The sequence below is a fragment of the Myotis myotis genome, unplaced genomic scaffold, assembly GCF_014108235.1.
Source record: "Myotis myotis isolate mMyoMyo1 unplaced genomic scaffold, mMyoMyo1.p scaffold_m19_p_3, whole genome shotgun sequence".
In the NCBI taxonomy this organism is placed as follows: domain Eukaryota; kingdom Metazoa; phylum Chordata; class Mammalia; order Chiroptera; family Vespertilionidae; genus Myotis; species Myotis myotis.
Genome location: NW_023416335.1, coordinates 10,003,481 through 10,022,012, shown reverse-complemented (window position 1 = coordinate 10,022,012; position 18,532 = coordinate 10,003,481). Strand labels below are relative to the sequence as shown.

General features: G+C 42.0%; 1 long non-coding RNA gene across 2 annotated transcripts; it reads left to right on the top strand.

Moving 5' to 3' along the window:
• Positions 1-840: 840 nt before the first annotated feature.
• On the top strand, positions 841-18,049 carry LOC118650201. 2 transcript variants are annotated; one of them, XR_004965903.1, is made up of 3 exons: positions 841-925; positions 9,874-10,011; positions 17,955-18,049. It is a non-coding gene; the product is annotated as an uncharacterized LOC118650201 (long non-coding RNA). The 2 variants fall into 2 exon arrangements; XR_004965904.1 differs by lacking the exon at positions 17,955-18,049 and adding an exon at positions 15,700-16,004.
• The last annotated feature ends 483 nt before the right edge of the window (positions 18,050-18,532 follow it).

The window sequence follows — 18,532 nt, the reverse complement described above, 5'->3', positions numbered from 1 at the left end:
AATTGAGTTGTTGTTGTTGGTGGTGGAGATGGTGGTGGTGATGGTGGTGGTGGTGGTGATGTTGGTGTTGGTGGTGGTAGAGATGATGATGGTGATGGTAGTGATGATGATGGTGGTAGAGATGGTGGTGATGATGATGGTAGTTGTGGTGATCATGGTGGTGGTGGTGATGGTGGAGATGGTGGTGGTGCTCATGGTGGTAGTGGCAGAAATGGTGGTGGTGGAGATGGTGATGATGATGATGGCGATGGTGGTGGTGGAATGTGTCTGGAGGGGTGGAGGAAATGGGAAGTGTGTTTCCTTTGTAGGGCGACTTTGACCCAAAAATACTTGGCTCTGGAACTTTACATAAAGAATATTTTAGAAATATATCTGTTTGTTGAGTACTGCATATTTTAAGCAACAAATCAGCCTGTAAAACTACATTGCAGCAACATTTATAAAAAATGTTGCACCTGGTATCGTAGCAAAACATTAGTGGGATTTTGTGAAATGAAAGAAATAAAGAAAAGCTTTATTTTCTGATAGTACTTCTAGGTTGTTAAGGCCCTGTTGCCATTACTTTCTGCGTTGCTATCTCTCTAATTAATGATGTGTCCCAGATTTGGTTGCTTCTCCCCACATGTTAATTTCAGATGTTTGTCACTGGGTGAATATGGATTGATAATATCCAGGAGAGTAAAAACACACAGGAAAACTTATAATATATAATGAAAAGGAGTTCCGGCATAAGTGATCTGAGACCTGAGTCCTTTTACCCGGTCTCTGTTTAGTTTAATTCCCAGTATATTAAGACTTTGCTTCACTCAACGATTTCATGTTAATCATCTTTTGTTTTGTAGCCCCTTATTTTCCTGCTGGAATCAATATCCCATCAACTTCACCAACTGTCTACTCCCTGATCTATGAGATGGTGCTAGCACAGGTATGAATTTATATTAGAGCAATTTCCTTTAAATGTTACTAGAATTTTATCCAAAACATTGCTTCCAGTTTATTTTCATTATTTTACTACTCTTTTGCAAAGTTGCTTCCCTGCTTTTAGAGAAAAGGGAGTGACAAATAAAATGTAAAATGCCTACATAGAGGACAGAGAAGTTGGACTTGAAAATACGAAACAGTGAAGTCCATGAAAATAGTGGAGGAGAACACGAGAGGTGTGAAAGGTGTTGCCTCTGTTTTCACGCTGTGTGGCTGCAGCAACACCAACTTGGTGAATTCATGTCCACCTTGCTGGCCAAAGCGGTTCGTTTTGGTGAGAACACGTTTTATTTTAAAAATATATTTGTATTGATTTCAGAGAGGAAGGGAGAGGGAGAGAGAGACAGAAACATCAATGATGAGAATCATTGATCAGCTGCTGCCTGCACGCTCCACACAGGGGATCGAGCCCGCTGTGATCCTGGCTTATACGTTGATGCTCAACCACTGAGCCATGTCGGCCAGGCAGTGAGAACACATGTTAAAGCAGTTTTGGATCCTGCTGGTCTATTCAGGTTGCCTTAGTTCCAGCAAGATCAATCAATTTGGCATCGTGTTGATAATCTCAGACCCCTGTCCTCCGTTATGCCTGCCTTCATTCGGCGGGATGGCAGCTGTCCTTTAGAACATTAGTAGAAATCCAAGTTGCACACCACAGGGGGCTCTGAGTCTTTGTGGAGATTAATTTAGAAATTAAAAGTCCATTATCCTCCTCTCAAAATACATTATCCAGATTGTAACATCAGCATGGTTAATACAATAAATGATCGTTACTTCACTTAATCTCATCACTAAAGGTAATTGTTGGTATCACTGAGCAGTGGGCAGCGAATTCTAAAATTTTGTGAGATTTTATTTTTATTAACTTTATTGGGGTGACATTGGTTAATAAAATTATATCAATTTCAGCTGTGTAATTCTATAATACATGATTTGTATATTATATTGTATGTTTACCATGCCAAGTCGAGTCTCCTTCCACCACCATTTATCCCCCCTTTACCCTTTCTTTACCTCGCCCCACCCCCATGCCCTCTGCTAATCACCATATTGTCGTAATGGTGATGATGACACTTTGTACTTTTCAATGATTATTATACTTATGATAAAAGATACTATATTTTTGATAGAATAATTTGCACTTCATGTGGTAGAAAGTCTAATTCCCAGTGTCCACATGAGGCAATTCTGTTTTAATTTGTTCCAAGATGTCTTTTGCATTCTGTTTTGAGGGTATAATATTACATAGTGAAAAAGCAAACTCAGTATGTGTGCAAATTAATAAGTTAGGTTTGGTCCTTTAAAGGAAGTTTCAACATCAACTCATTTTAGAGGCCTGATACTAAGATTTGTAGTTTCAGCTTTCTCCTTTGTAAATTGGGTGTAGTAATTCCTGTCCTGGTGTCCTCTCAGGACCGCATGGGTAAAATGTGAAAATGCTTTAAGAAAAATAAAAGTAGTGCACAAAATAGACTTTTAAAAAGAGGGTGGGATACACGAGGACTAAGCAATACAGAGCACATGGCAACATACATAATGCCCAGTTATGTGGTTGCAAATTATTATAAGGATATGGAAATCATACTTTTACTGAGGTCGTCTAACTTCAAGCATACATATATATACTTTTTTTTTTCTGTAACTCTTTTACATTAGGTCTCTATATAAGAAATCCCTTTTATAGTTTCTATCCCCATCTCAGCCCCAGAATTTTGAAATCATCTTTTACAGCTTGTTGTGTCTGGTGGTAACAAGCAGATGTTGCTTAAAGTAGGAGATGACATCAGATTTTTCCCGGAGTATCCGAGCGCTCTTGGTGGCCAGCACGACCATAGTGGGGGGTAGCTTTCCTCACTGGCAGAGACGGATGCTCCATCTGAGGGGTTCATTCTTCGTTGGAGCCAGACCAGACCTGGCCTGCAGGGTCCCGGCCACACTAATTCAGTTCTGACCTCGCACTGAGCCATGTCCTCAGATTCATACTGAGAATGGCTATCATCTGAATCTATTTGCTGAGAATTTTGTCCCTCAGTAATAAAAAATGGAGAAATTTAGAGCTATTTATGAAGCAATAGTTTCTCAAAGGCAGTGCCATGCATTTATAGGAAAACTCTTATAACTATAAAGAAGTGGTTTACTCACAGTGGGGATAGATTTAATACAGATTAGAAACATCTTTTTCTCCTATTCTGCCTTATCTTTTGTATTTTATTAGAGGTTAAGGCCAGCTCTGAAGTATTACTAGTGAGTGTTTTCTTTTTACTGGCAAAAGGTAGTTTTAGCCATGTAATGAAATTGCACCATTTACTAATGATGTCTGCATTGAAGTATAGCTTTTTAATTGAAGGCAGAATTTCTAAATGTGAGTTTTTGACATGCTAATTTATAAGGACTGGCAGATGAGAAGGCCTGCGGGGAACAGATAAGACTGGCACTGGAACAATTAAAATGCGTAAGGGTGATCAATTGAAAGATCAGTTTTCAGGAAAGAATTTTAAAGAAATATATGTATTTTAATGTGAGTAAGTAGACCATGACTCTTCTTTAGGGCTTGTGGGTACAGAATCCCAGGACCGCCAGAAAAATGAGGTCAAGGATCAGGCGATTTGGGGAGTTTGAACTGACCCTGATTCCATGGTGAACTCATAAGAGAATCCGAGGGAACTGGGACTAGCAGGATGCCAGGCAGCAGTTGTTCAGTGTGATGGTAATCTCTGAGATGGTCCCCAACATCCCTCCTTTCTCTGCATGTGCTTGCTTTATTCTGGAGGCAGAACATAGATCTCCGCTTGAGTCATCACTGCCCTGTGACTGCTTGGACCCATAGAATGTGATACAAATATTATTCGGGGACTGCTAAGGCCAGGCCTTAAGAGGCTCCTGCTTTCTTCCTCTTGGAATGGTTCCTCTTGAGAACTTCTCTCTAGGAAATATTCCGAGAAGCCCAAGTCGCATGGAAAGGTCACATGGTAGAGAATCAAAATGCTCCGCTAGACGCCCCTGATGAACTCAAAACCAATAGCTGGCACCCGGCCACCTGTATGAGTGAGCCATTTTGGATATTCCAGCCCTGAACCCCAGATGACTCAGTCTCAGCTGCTGTCACATGGAGCATAAGAACCACTCAACTGAACCCAAGGACTGACAGAATCCTAAATGGTGTTGTAGGATTGCTTCTACCTCAAGGGTGTCTTCTTCTGTCCCAGAAGGCCCTTGGGCCTGGTTCTGAGTGTTAGGATAAATCAAGTTAGATGCTAGGTCACTAGATAAGGATCCTGTGTATCCACAGTTGACCTGCCCACAGGGAGCTTATGTCTCCATAGTCTTCACACTGTAGTAGAGTTTTGCATCTTAAATGGATGATTGACGTGTTCTGGGCTGGTGATTATCCACGGTCTATGAGGTGCCAGGAAGGCTCTCTCGTGTAATAAGTTAGAAAATTGTCGCTTCTAGAGAGGCACTTCCTCAGTCCTCGGGGGGTGATTTTGGTTGTGGAAGTGACAGGGGTGAACACTGACTTTCACCTGAAAAAGTGTCATGAGATTTTACCACAGACTTCTAACAGAACCTTGATCATTTAAGCAAGAGTATAGTGCTTTCATGTTCTAATCCATGTGGCAAAGAAATGCAAGCTTTGTCCAAGAGCTATTTACCCATTTATGCTTTGTGTTAGTTTTCTTATTTTTATGTTATATTCTACCTTCTTTTCACATTATATTTTAGCTTTGTTTTTCAGATCAAGCAAGGGCTCCTGGTTTTATATGTAAATCTGTGGTTTGTTTCTCAAATATTGAATTTCCCCTTTAACTTTAATTTTTTTTCTTGGTTTCTTGTTAAAATTTATTTAACAGCATTGTGAAATCTACCTTACTTATTCATGGTGTAGTTTGAGTGTTTTCATAAAGTGCAGGTTGAAATAAAGCTGCCAAAGTAAGGGAATGAGAGGAGTCTTAAAATTTTTTTATTGGAAAATAGTTTTAAATTTACAGAAATGTTAAGAGAATAAGAAGTGCATAGAACCCCTGTATATACTTTATCCAGTTGTTAACATTTTTTTCCATTTGCTTTAGCATTTGATTGCTCTCTTTTCCTTTTTTCTTTGTATGTGTATGTATGTGCATGTAATTTAAATCCTTTTTTAAAAAATCCTATACCATTTGAGAGTAAATTACATTCATCATGGCCCTAAAATCTTCAGTTGGTATTTCCAAAGAATTAGGATATTTTCTTCTGATGGTTTCTCCTGGCCTCATTTAGGTTATGCATTTCAGGCCAGAAGCGACATGTGTCCTTTGGAAGCTCATAGCGTCCATCTGCCCCTTGTTGTTGATGTTAATTTTGGTCTTTCCAGTTTATCCCTGTACTGTTTTTCTCCCTTTTGCAACTAAGAAGCTATCTGGAGAGACCATGCAAAATATTCTACTGCTCATGAAAAATTTCCCTGCGATTTGGTATCTACTAGTATTTGGGACTCATGTCTGAACTAAATTTTACTAGGATGGCTGCAAAATGATGATTTTCTAGGTTTACCACTCCCTCCACGTTAACCAATCAACATTCAGCATTCTACTAAACAAGAGCCCTCCTTCTTTCCTACTGATTTGTTTATCTATTTCTTATTTGTTTGGACTCATTACTCTGTGCCTATAATTCCTTATTGCCCTTAATTATGTTGGTGCTTAAATTCTCCCAGACTTGGCCACACAGGAACATCTCCCAACTGCCTCCTGCGTCCTTGTGAGGCCCCATCATTTTTTGAAGTACTTTCTTACTTTTTGTCATAACAAGGTGTTCTAGGTGCATCTAGTATGCACTCTACCCCAGCCCTTAGATGAGCCATTTCTTTTTTTTTTTGTTGTATTTTGTTTTTTTTAATACTCACCTGAGGATATTTCTCCATTGATTTCTTTTTATTTTTTTAATATATTTTATTGATTTTTTACAGAGAGGAAGGGAGAGAGATAGAGAGTTTGAAACATCGATGAGAGAGAAACATCAATCAGCTGCCGCCTGCACATCTCCTACTGGGGATATGCCTGCAACCCAGGTACATGCCCTTGACCGGAATCGAACCTGGGACCCTTCAGTTCGCAGGCCGACGCTCTATCCACTGAGCCAAACCGGTTTCGGCAGATGAGCCATTTCTTTAAGGAACCCTGGTTTCTTTTAGTGGGGAATGGCACTAAAGACAAAGATCTGGGCAGTAGGTCTACCAGGAGGACAATTTTTGTGGGATTAAACTGGATTTAGAATGCCTTTCACTCCAAATTTTACTTAAGTTGGCCAAAATGATGTGTATCTATTTTTATAAAAGAAAAATGATTAATTTTCTGCCTTACACCAAGATTATCCATAAATTCAGGTAACTGTATCAGAATGAGGTACATATTTGAGGATATAACCTGGGTAATTAACCTCCTAAATCTGTTCTTAAGGATAAAATTTTATTCCTTTCTCTTTAATTTTATTCCTGTCTCTTATTCTTAGCACTTGGGGTAGAAAATGTAATCTATAATAATAAAAGGGTAATATGGTAATTAGACTGGACAGCTGAACGACCTTCTAGACATCCAGACATCCTTCCTGACAAAGCTGGGGCCCGAAGGAAGCTAGCCAGGGTCCTGGGTGCCTGCTGGTGGCTGGAGAAGGGAAGCGTGGGTCCCGGGTGCCAGAGGGAAGTTGGTGCTGGCAGGGTAAGGAAGGCCTACTCTTGCATGAATTTTCATGCATCGGACCTCTAGTATAATTAATAAATTTGCTATAGTCTAAGAAAACACACTATACTGCTGAGTAGAGGTAAGATTTGACTATGTTCTTTATTGATATTTTAGAAATATTAAGGGGTTTGGCTATAAACTCCTGTAATTTTACTTCATGTCAACAATTGTTTGCATCTGCCCTAGTTGGTTTTGCTCAGTGGATAGAGTATTGGCCTGTGGATTGAAGAGTCCCAGGTTTGATTCCGGTCAAGGGCACATGGGCAGGTTTCGGACTCGATCCCCAGTAGGGGGCATGCAGGAGGCAGCCAAGCAATGATTCTCTCTCATCATTGATGTTTCTATCTCTCTCTCCCTCTCCCTTCCTCTCTGAGATCAATAACAATATATTTTAAAAAATTGTTTTCTTGTGTTTATGCTGTTCATTCAGAAAGTTCTGAGATTCAGAGCATTTGGTGTATTATGATAAAAGAAAGAGAAGGAAACCTTAAGGTCTGACACTAATGGGAATATAACAATTCAGAATTAGAATGTAAAAAGTTTAGGACCATATGAAATCAGAATTAGAATCAAATTAGGATGGAGTGTATGCCTGAGGGATGTCATGAAATTGGTTATTAGAGACACATGTCATAACCTAGTTATCAGTGGTACACTGACATTGGATGGAATGCATAATACGATCTCCCATTTCTGAAGAGCATTTGAACGAAGTGGCTGAGAGTAGGTGTGTGTGTGTGTGTGTGTGTGTGTGTGTGCGCATCTGCATATGTGAGGGCAGGGTGGGCTGTGTGACAGAGGAAGGAATTTGCCAAGGTTCCCTGTGTGTGTGTGTAGGGATGAAGTAGATTGCTATCTCTTCCTTTGGAATCTTTGACTACCTTCCTGTGGTGGAGCTAATAGTTGGAAATCCATCACTATGCTTTTCTTTTTCATTCAGAGGAATTCTTTGCTTCAGCAAGCAATAAGATTATTATAGAAGCAATGTTCTGCTTCTGCTATCCAAAATAGGATTTCCGATTCTCCCACAAGCTGAAAAGCCGGGGCTTGGAGAGGTAGAAATGAGTTTTCTAAATTACTTGAGCTTCCGTGAAGGTATCTGTGCTCTGGCTTGAACATAGAGTTTTATTGTAAATCATGGGGTGAAGAGAATCGGAACAGGACATCAGAGAAGCCCTTTATCTCATAGCCTGGGAATCACCCACAGGGAAAGGAAGAGAGAGGCAGGGTAAACAAGAGGTGACGTGCAAGAAACACGTCTCTCCTTCTCCCCTTCCCCCAGCTGAGCTCCGAAGAAGGGTCATTAGTTAGGGGGACAGGAAAGCCAAAGGCAGAGGGGTGTTTCTCCTGCTTCCTCTTTTGAAGTCTGGTAGGGAGACCAAAGTGCAGGGCGACCTTTACCATCATGGGACTGCTATCAGAGGGTGGGCAGGGAGATGGAGCTGGAGTCGGTGCCTGGATCCGCTGGCCATCTGGGGAAGGTAGGTGGTCACTAGCTCTGTTGATAGCCAGGGTCTTGCTTCCAGGGCTCACCATGGTAAGTGGCGGTGACCCTCCAGGATATGGTCCTTCAGGAGACAGATGGGGACCATGGATGAGACAGAGGGCGTGAGGAAAGGATCAGCAGCCCCATCAGGTACTGACCAGGACAAGAGAATAAGTCACAACCTCACCAGGCATATCTTAGCGGAAATCATGTCCAGGGACCTGGGAGCATGACAGGCTGGTGGCTCTGCAGCAGAAATCAGCAAAGATCTAAAGGACCCACTCGGATCCAAAGCGCCCTCCTTGCACTGTTTGCGGCCATCTCCACGGGCCACCAGTGTGGGCGCCTGAAAGACTGAACATTATCCGCCCAGAGACAGAGCCTGTTGCTAAGAGTTGCTAGTTGCTATTTGAAGTATAAAAGATTGAGACAAAGTTGAAAGTATTATTTTCCAGCTCTCCCTTGGTAACTGGGTATGATGGAGGTTTGAGAAAGGCTCAATTAGTCATAGAAGATGAGGATCCACATTTTCCCTACTTGAGTGGAAGTGTAGATGGCTTTTGATTCCATTGTACACTTTTGGCAGAGGGACGACAGAGACCAATTCGGAGCCCTGGCAGGCAGGCTCTCTCATTGGACACCCCCCACCCCCCCGCCCCCTGCTCTTAAGGTCATTGCCACTAATTTTGCAAGCCTGAACATCAGACTGCTGTGCTTGCTGTTCATGCTGTGTTATGAGGCCCCGCAGAGAGCCCAGGTATATATATATTTGAGTTTCCCTGGGTAAGTTGTCTAGAGTATTCAGTTATGTGTGAAATAGATTTGGTCCCAAACCATTTGAACTCAGGAGAATTAACTATAATTGGTTCTGGGAGATATAATATGTTTCCCCAGGAGTTAATGATTTTGAAAGGGTAGTTTTTCTTCTGGGCCAGATAGACATGAATCATCCATCGCATAGGTGTACAGTGCGATATCTTTGTTTCTGAGCATAGAATCCAGATGTAGGCCCTGGTTAGTGTCACCGGATAAGTAATAATTACTAACATTTGCCTGGGGCTTTAAAGCTTTCACAATGCCTTCAGGTGCATTTATCACAGTAGATGGCGCCCCTGGGAGTGACTGACTTGTGTCTTCACTTACTGGACCCGCACACCCTGGCATGGGGTTTTGTCCTTCTCTAAGGGTTTTTTCCTATGAATTGATTCAGTTACTCAAAGCTGTTTTAGAATAAGATGAGAATGAATAGAGAGAACCATGGCCTTTCCCGCTCTAGAAGATCCGCATTCCCTTGTTTGTGGTGATAGAAGATAAACTTTAGTTGGTGCCGGGAGGTGTTTTTCCTCTAACTTGACCATCTAACTCTGTTCTCTTTTGTGAAATAAAAATGAAGCCAATTATTATTGTCCTGGTTAAAGATATAAATGCACACAAACAAAGAAGAGGTTCAATGACATGTCTGAGGTCACTTTTCAAGAATGAGCCATTAAGAGTGAGCAGTTAAGCTCGCTTACAAGTTGCTGGTGAGGATTTCTTGGAACGCCTTGTCATGCATCGATGTTCTTCGATGCTGGCCTGCATGGCCATAGGTGGCTCAAAATGGCCAGAACCGCACGGAGCCCCAGTAATCAAATCTGTTTTCAGAAGGACTTTAGCATTTGGTTTTGCAAACTCGCATTTCATTCCTAGGAAAACCAGTGAGTGCTGTCAGGAAAATACGGCCAGGATTTACTGCTGCTTCAGGAGGCCCAGCATTAAGCCAGAGGGACGCCCAGCACCCCAAACCTACTCCTAGCTGCTGCCTCTGAAACTCGAACCTGTAATTTGGTAAGTGTTTTAAAAAATGCAACTCAATGGCTACCACATGGCGGAAAATTAGCAATCTGGGACTGCAGCTTTTGTGTGTTGTTAAATCGGCATCTGGAAAAAATCAAATCTCATCCTCAGTGCCCTCCATGTGTTCAGTTGTATTAAATGAAATGCTTAGAAAGTGTGACACTATTTAACTTTTATAAGGTTTGTCACGTCTAGTAAAACTTAGTACTGTTCTTTTGAAAAGCTTCATACAGGTGCCTTCTGAGCTCACATCAGTCTGGCTGTCCTGTGGTGTACGCATCATTTGTTACTGGATGAAACACTGGGCAGCCAGTGGTGGAACTCCAACCAGGGCAGCTTGATAGAGCGAAGAAGACACTCACTGGAAACGGGCAGTGCTCTCGCGGGTGGGTCCTTAATAAGCTTCTTTCCTATAGAAAGGATTTTATAAACACGCAGGGTGAAGGGTGTACCAGAAATTGTTTTGACAAAATTTGACTAAAATAAATGCCTTCCCATGTCTTAGATTTCCCTAAATTTAAATGGGAGTGCCATCCGACCTTCACACTCTGCCTCTGCGAGTGTGTCTGGGCTGCTGAGTAAATGTCAGAGTCCTACCGATGCCATTGATAATAGGGTTCTTTAGGAAATTTGTCACCTTCACTCAGGGTACTCTGGCGCAAGATGATATTTCCTGAATTTGAGAGCTAGTCGATCCTTTTATTAGAGACCGACTCGCATCTCAGGTGCTTAGAACCCAGGTGTTCCTGGGGTCCTGGAGCATCACGTCTCTGTTTCAACAGGTGTGTTTTACGGCCCCGGGTGTGAGAATCACGTGGAGGATTTGTTGAACCCAAGAGGCCTGGGCTTCATTCTAGAGACCCAGGGTTGGCAAACTGCGGCTCAGCAAACCGCGGCTCGCGAGCCACACGCGGCTCTTTGGCTCCTTCAGTGTGGCTCTTCCACAAAATACCAACTTCTGCGCATGGGCCACGAAGTTCCAATCACACTGTACGTGTGTGCCCGTACAGTGGAAGAGCCACACTCAAGGGGCCAAAGAGCCGCATGTGGCTTGCGAGCCGATGTTTGCCGACCAGGGTAGACCAGTGGTTCTCAACCTTGGCTGCACATTAGAATCACCTGGGAATCTTTTATAAATCCTGATTCCTGGGCCTCATCCTCCGAGGCCCAGCTACCCTCATCTGAGGATGAGGCCCAGAAATCAGGATTTTAAAAAGATTCCCAGGTGATTCTAATGTGCAGCCAAGGTTGAGAACCACTGTTCCAGACCTACTGTAACTTGCATGCATATCAAACTCTCCGGGTGATTCTTGCTCATTTTAAAGTTTGAGACTGACTGTCCGAAGCCTTTGCTTAGAAGAAAACCGAGGCTGACACTTTTACCAACAGTCTCAGCTACAGACGGCTACCAGAGGCCGTGCACAAGGACGCATTATTATCCAGCGACACCTGGCGTCTTCAAGTGTACAAATGAGTTCCATGTAGAATTGGCTCCCGGGTGTAAGGTGAATTGTGTATTGGCTAACCTTCCATAACCACAGTCCACGTTAGAATGTCACCGAGGCGACTCATCTTTGAATCTCAGCCTGGTGGACAGTGTACAGGGGGACTCTTTTGCTGAGACTTGATAACCGGATGTTTCAAAATCTCCCCACAGTGTATGCAGTGCCCTGTGTTTCCTACAGTTAGATCCCAAGTCCTAGAGGTGTTTGTTTGTTTGTTTTACACTGTGGGCTCAAAGAGTTTTACCTGCTCATATTTGTAATAGGTCAAACCCCCAGACAGTTTAAAAGATGAATCCGGTTTTATATGGAGCATAGCAAAATGGATCGAACCCAGTTCTTCCCTGTAAAGAACGCGACAGAGTCCATCTTATTGCTTCATGCAACGGCGCCGGGCGACTGCTCCAGGTTCTGGCTGAGCGATCTCACATCACAAGAAATACTTGGGCTCAAGTGGCAGCTGAGACAAGCCGGAAAGAGCCAATGCCTGTGTCTAAAGAAAGCCAAATGGGGCGTTTTCAAGCAGAATTTTGAGATTCTCAGGCATGCTGATCCCGGTCACCGTGTTCTGCTGCCTTCAGTGATAATGTCATCGTGGCATCTGTGACAACGTTTCTGGCTCCCTGGGTCGAGGTTTCCCCACGGAGCAGCAAACTGCTTGAGGCAGCTGCCTCTGCCACACGATCACATGCTCAAAGAGCTGCTAAAAATGTAACAATCTGTAAATGTCAATGTTTTTCACAGAAGAGTATTTTCTTTTAGTTCCAAATTTTGTGCTGTACGTTCATGTCACCAGGGAGCTGGCATATTGGTGTCTGATGGGCGCCCTTCTGCAGTTACTTGTCCTATATTTCTACTAGAGGCCCGGTGCACAAAATTCATGCATGGGTAGGGTCCCTAGGCCTAGCTGGAGATCAGGGCTGATCAGGTTCCCTGCCTTCCCGCCTCCCCACTTCCCCACTTCCTCCTTTCCTCACCACCAGTGAGCTGCCACCACAAGGTTCCCCCTCCGCCCCCCCCCTCCTTTTCTTGCTCCCTCAGCACCCCACCACTGCCGCTGGTCACCCACCATGTTCCATGCACTGGTGGTCAGTGCACGTCATAATGAGCAATTGAACTCCTGTTCTCCCCATCGAACTCCTGAGGGGACACTTTGCATATTAGCCTTTTATATATATAGATTATATACATAGATAGGGCTTCTTCACAAAGCAGGGGCAAAAGCCCAAGGGCAGTATAGTTTCACCCAATAAGTACCTCTTTTTTTTTGTTACTGTCCAGACTATTTCTTCCTCTTGGGTCATCTATGAGGAGTGACTATTAACTTTTCATGTCTACCTAATTGCCTTAGAAGTTCTAACAGAAGTACAGCATTGGGGGGCAACCCTTTCTTTCTAACACTGGTTCAGGCTGAGTTTTGTAGTCCAAAAGTATGGTTTGTCATATTTTGACCCTATTGACCAAAAAATGAGCATTTACCCACCAGCAGCCAAGAGTCAACAGTTCTCAAAGAGATTAGCAAAATGCACGATCCTTCTGTTTATTTATATTTCTGGTTGAGGGTACAGATGGATAACTCTTGGATTTTGGAGTCAACTGCATTTTTTAATGAAATGTGTGGTTCCAGTTGCCAGGAATGGGAGAGCCAACCATCCAGTTTTGAATGTTACAGTCTGCCCTTGATTGCTTTAAGTCAGTAAGGGGGAGGTTACGGGTGTTTGGCCTGGTTGGAATGGCTGTGGCTTCCTTCCCCACAGCAGGAATCTGGCATGCGTGGCCTTGGCTGCCACTTGCCGGGGCAGTGAGAGAGCTGAGCAGAGGGGAGCTGTGGTATTAAAGGAAGCTTTGACCCACGGTAGGGCTCCTTTTGCCTGGCTTAGGGCCCCATGGAAAGTCTTCCTGCCGTCTGGCTCCCGTGAGGTCTAATGAGGGGTGTTCTCTGCTCGAAACCCTCAGTTCAGAGCCCAGATGAGATCTGCATGGGCCACTAATAGCTTGTGACACTTGAATGGGAAGGAAATTCAGAAAACAGAGACCTGCTCCTCCACCAGTTTGGAGAATACTAATCAGGGGAATAGTAAACTATTTCAGAAGTAATCTTACCTGACGCGATGAGGGTTGATCATTTGTTGACTAATCAGCCAGTCAAAGTCATTTGAAGTGTAAACGGTATGTGGTTGTATCTATCTGTCTATCATCTACATATATATTTATGCATATAAATATATGTTATAGACACATGTTTGGACTGAGGAAGCACACACATATATTTGTTCGCCAATCCTTTGTTGTAGGTTTAAGACCTTTTCTTTAATTGTTGGTTAGCTGATTGGAATCCTGACTTATCTTTCAGAAAGTACCCCCATGAAGCTGTTTTTAGTTCCTCAGCACAGAGAGGTTCTGTTGTGTTTACAAGAAGGAAGCTGGTATCTGTCACCTATCTCTGTGATTGACCCAGAACTTAGAAAAGCAAAAGAAGGGTAGTGTGAATCTCTATGCTGTGACTTATGCCTCTTCCAGGGCCTCTGTTAGGGGCACAAAAATTATTCTAGTTACTAGAGGCCCGATGCATGAAATTCGTGCAAGAGTAGGCCTTCCCTCCCCCGGCTGCTGGCACTGGCTTCCCTCTGGTACCTGGGACCTGGGCTTCCCTCGCAGCCCCGGTTTCGTCGGGCAGGTCATCCGGAAGGACGTCCAGTCTAATTAGCATATTATGCTTTTATTATTATAGATAACTCACTCACACCTGTACACTGTGAAACTTCTCTGAGAGACCTGAGGTTGGCCAGGCAGGAGAGCACTGGCGTGTGGGCCGGGTCAGGCTACCATCCTTGGACCTTGTCTTGCCCGAGTCTTGCTAGGAGAGTAGACTATATGCCATTGCCTTTCTATGTATGAGAAATATCGAGACTTGACAGCCACATTAAAAAAGGATGTTCGCTGAAGAACAGAGCTGAAGAACATCTGGTTTTGGTAAAGTCTGGCCTTCGTGCCCAATTTTACAGCTAAACTGACTGAAGTACCACAAGGTCATGACTTGTCTAGGGTCAGCTCATCGGTCAATAGCTCAGTTGCTATATGATCCCCAAACTCTCGTAACAGTCAGCCCTCTATTTTAACTATTAAGCCACGTGGCCTGCTACGGAATATGCCACAGAACTTCCCAGATGTGCACGGAGAGAAACCCATCCGTGACCCGCTGACATCAAATCCCCCTGGGACTCTCTGATTATTAAACGTTCTCGGAGACTTCTCCTCCGGTGTAAGCGCATTAACCCGAATGTTATGAGGATCTCCCCACATGACAGCGTTATAAGATTTTCTTATGAGGTCACTTCCTAGGAAGGCAGGGATTTAACAGCTGCCACCCGGGCAAGGAAGCAAGCTACATGTGGCTTTGCTTTCAGCCTGTCATTTTAAGCAATGAAGAATTTATATGGGTGAGATTTCTAATACGGCCGAGGGAGCTTTTTTGTTTGTTTGGGGCTTTGTCTTCACCTGGAAAACATCCTCTCTGAACATCAGACGTGTGCTTTATCCCCGAACGGTATACTAACGTCTAACGTTTCTGATGTCTAGTCGTGAGGATTTCAAAACCAATTGCAGATAGCAGGGAGGATTTTCAGTTTTAGTGGTGCATCCAGGAGGCCGACTTTCCTATTTCTGCGCTACCTTCATCCCATTAACTACTATCAGCTCTGATAGAAGCCAGCCCTTCTCCTTAAAGCCTTGTGGCCCTTTAAGAAAGTACTCCGATCGCTCAGATGAACAGCCGATGTTGACTGATGGTGTATATTCCCCCCAAACCATTACTCAACCCAGTCTTTATCTCCACCGAGGCTGGCTGATGGCTTTTAGCTTGGGCCCCAACAGTGAGGTTCACTATAGGGCATTTCTTCAGAAATGCCATGGGACTGTTATGGATAGTCTATCATTATTTAAAAGACCCCTGCAATTTGTGAAAATTTTTTTCCAGCAAGGTTTACTGAAGCTTTTTTAAAGAGCAGATTCACTTCCCCACACTTTCCAGCTCTGTGCATGATGGTCTGAAACAAATTTGACTGAGTTTATTTAACAAAAGGCTGCCTCAACCAAACTCTTGCCCTACTTTTTTTGTTGTTTTTGTTCTCCACACATATTTGCTAAATCTGTGTAATTTGGTATTTTGTTTCTGCAGACCACACGGCCAGCCTTCTGTAACCAGTAATCAGCATCTGTAGGCCCCTGGCACTGGGACAAGGGACTCTGCAGGGGGGTGCAGGACGCCAGGATGGAGAGTGGAACAGCCACACCAACACCAGGCCTCAGAACCAAACTGAGCCACGTCCTTGCTGATGTGCTTTGCTTTTTTTCAAGGTGACTCTGAGGAAAGTCAGGCTGTCACAAATAGCACCTGTTACCAATCTAACAGAGGGTCCATCGTGGAGGCCTGGGGGGAGCCAGGGTGCGTTTGAGATAGTATCTGTCCACTTCCTCTGTCATTCTGAGGCTTTGGAAAACTACTGCAGTTTCTGTTTCCAACTTGTCCTATGGGTTATTCTGGAAAAACATGACATTAGCTGAAATGATAGAAGTCATATCTAAGTTTTTCATACAAATAGTGTAAGAGGCAATTGTACCTATTTTAATTTATTTAAATTTGTTTTATTGATTTCAGAGAGGAAGGGAGAAGGAGAGAGAGAGATAGAAACATCAATGCTGAGAGAGCATCATCAATTGGCTGCCTCCTGCACGCCCCACACTGGGGATCGAGCCCGCAACCTGGGCATGTGCCCTGCCCGGGAATTGATGCTCAAACACTGAGCCATGCCAGCCGGGCCAATTGTAACCATTTTAGTAAGAAATACATCTATTTCTTCCTTCTTCCTTCCCGCCCTTCATTCTTTCCTTAAGAAACATGGATAATTTTTTTATGTGCAAGACATAGACAGTGGGAAATAAGATATTAAGTATGTTATGTTACATGGTATAAATATTTCAACAGTGTATATAAATTAAACAGAGCAACTCAGTCATTAGCAATAATTATATTTAATTAAGTACTGCATCAAAGTATATAAAACATTAAAAAATTTCCATCAGTCATATCTTTTTTTGATGGTAATGATTAAGATGGTAAAAGAACATTAGCAAATACTAACACAACTTAATCCTCAAAACATATTTATTGAATTGAATGATGGTTATGGGATTCAGAAAGGCTTATTTGGAGAGCTTTAAAAGAAAAATACCATCTATGATTTTTCTGACTACTGGGTATTATTTTTTATTGTAGAAAAATGAGGAAGAGAATTAAAATCATGCATAATTCTGTTACCCAGAGATAGCTAACACCATTAATATTTTGATTATTTCTTCAGGTCTTTGTGTGTGTGTGTATTTGTGTGTGTGAATATACAAAGAAAATAGAAATATTATTATAGTATTTATATAAAACAAAGTCGAGATAACATTGTCTTATTGATTTTAAACTTGTTTTTAAAACTTAATGTATCATAAGCATTGCCCTTGGGTAATAAAGTGTTTTATAAAATATTATTTTTAATGGACTGCAGAATATTGTATTATATGAATATGCATAAATTGGACATGAAGGTTATTTAAAAATTTTAACTAGTATAAATAACTCTTGATTAAATATCTATACATATAACCTTTGTGAATATCTTTGATCATTTCTAGAATAAACTCCTAGAAGAAGAATTTCTGGAGTTATTGAGCCAAAAGAAATAATTATTTTTTAAGACTCCTAATTTCCCTCTACTATATTTCAATTACCAATGGATAAGAATAACTGCATCCTCACATATTGGTATAAAATTTTAAAATTATTGTTTTTGTGGGAATAAACAGAAACTGTATTCAGATTATGGAAATGTCAATTGATATGGTCTGAGAGAATGCATCTTGAAGTATTTTCAGTTAAATTTATATGTGTTATTCACACTATTAGTGGCAGTGTGTGGCTACGCAAACTGGTCAGAGCAGCTTTGAGTTGTGCAGATTGACTTTGAAAGCCTTACAGCCAATCTTCTACCAAAATGGGACTCTCTCCTATAATACTTCTTACAGAGGATTATTTCGTTTCTGCTTGCACAGTTTCAGGGCCTAGGAGTCCACAATTTTACTAGGTAACCCTCAAACTCAGTCTTTTATCTATGGAGCTCAGGCTTGTGTGTGTTCATCTACCTTTGGGTCCTTGCAGGTGCTTCAAACAGACTTCATAGCCAATATAGCACTATTGGTGGTTTACATTTACCTTAAGTGTGTGTCATGCATATTATCTTCATCTGATATTTTAAAATTCACAATTAACTAGGGACAATCCTAAAAGAACCCCACAAAATAATGGTACTACAGGTAGGTCATTTCCAAGTGACCTATTATGGGGTTACCCACTACTATGTTGAACTTTGTGCCTCTACCTCCTAGAATGATGAATTTGCTGTTAAGGAGAACTCTTCTTGGACCATATAGAGCTCCTACAATATAATCCTGCAATATGACCACTGGGGATTGTATCACGGAAAGTTTCCTGGTATGTAGAATTCTTGGAAGAAATGGTGTATTTATGGGGCTAGCAAATATAATGACATCTTGTTTATTATTTAGTGTTACCATGATAATAGTAACATTTATATAGTACTTTTTATTTACAAATTATTGCTGAAACATTATTATCTTTTTTGAATTCCCAAATAATCCTGTGAGGTAAGTTTTATTGTTGTTGTTATCATTATTATTGGGTATAACTACATTTTCTTCATTTTATGGATGAAGAAGTCAAATGTCTTGCCAAAAGTCACACAGCTAGTTAACTTGAATTGAATCAGTGCTGAAATTCGAGAACAGGACATCTGATTCTACTCTTGTGCCCTATCCACCTCTTAATTTAATATAATACCTACACAGTCATTGTTTCTTAATACTTACTGATTTTGCATGGTTTTACTATGAAGTAAATACCTAAGACTCCTATATGGGTCTTAGGATGTCTTTAATTCAAGAAT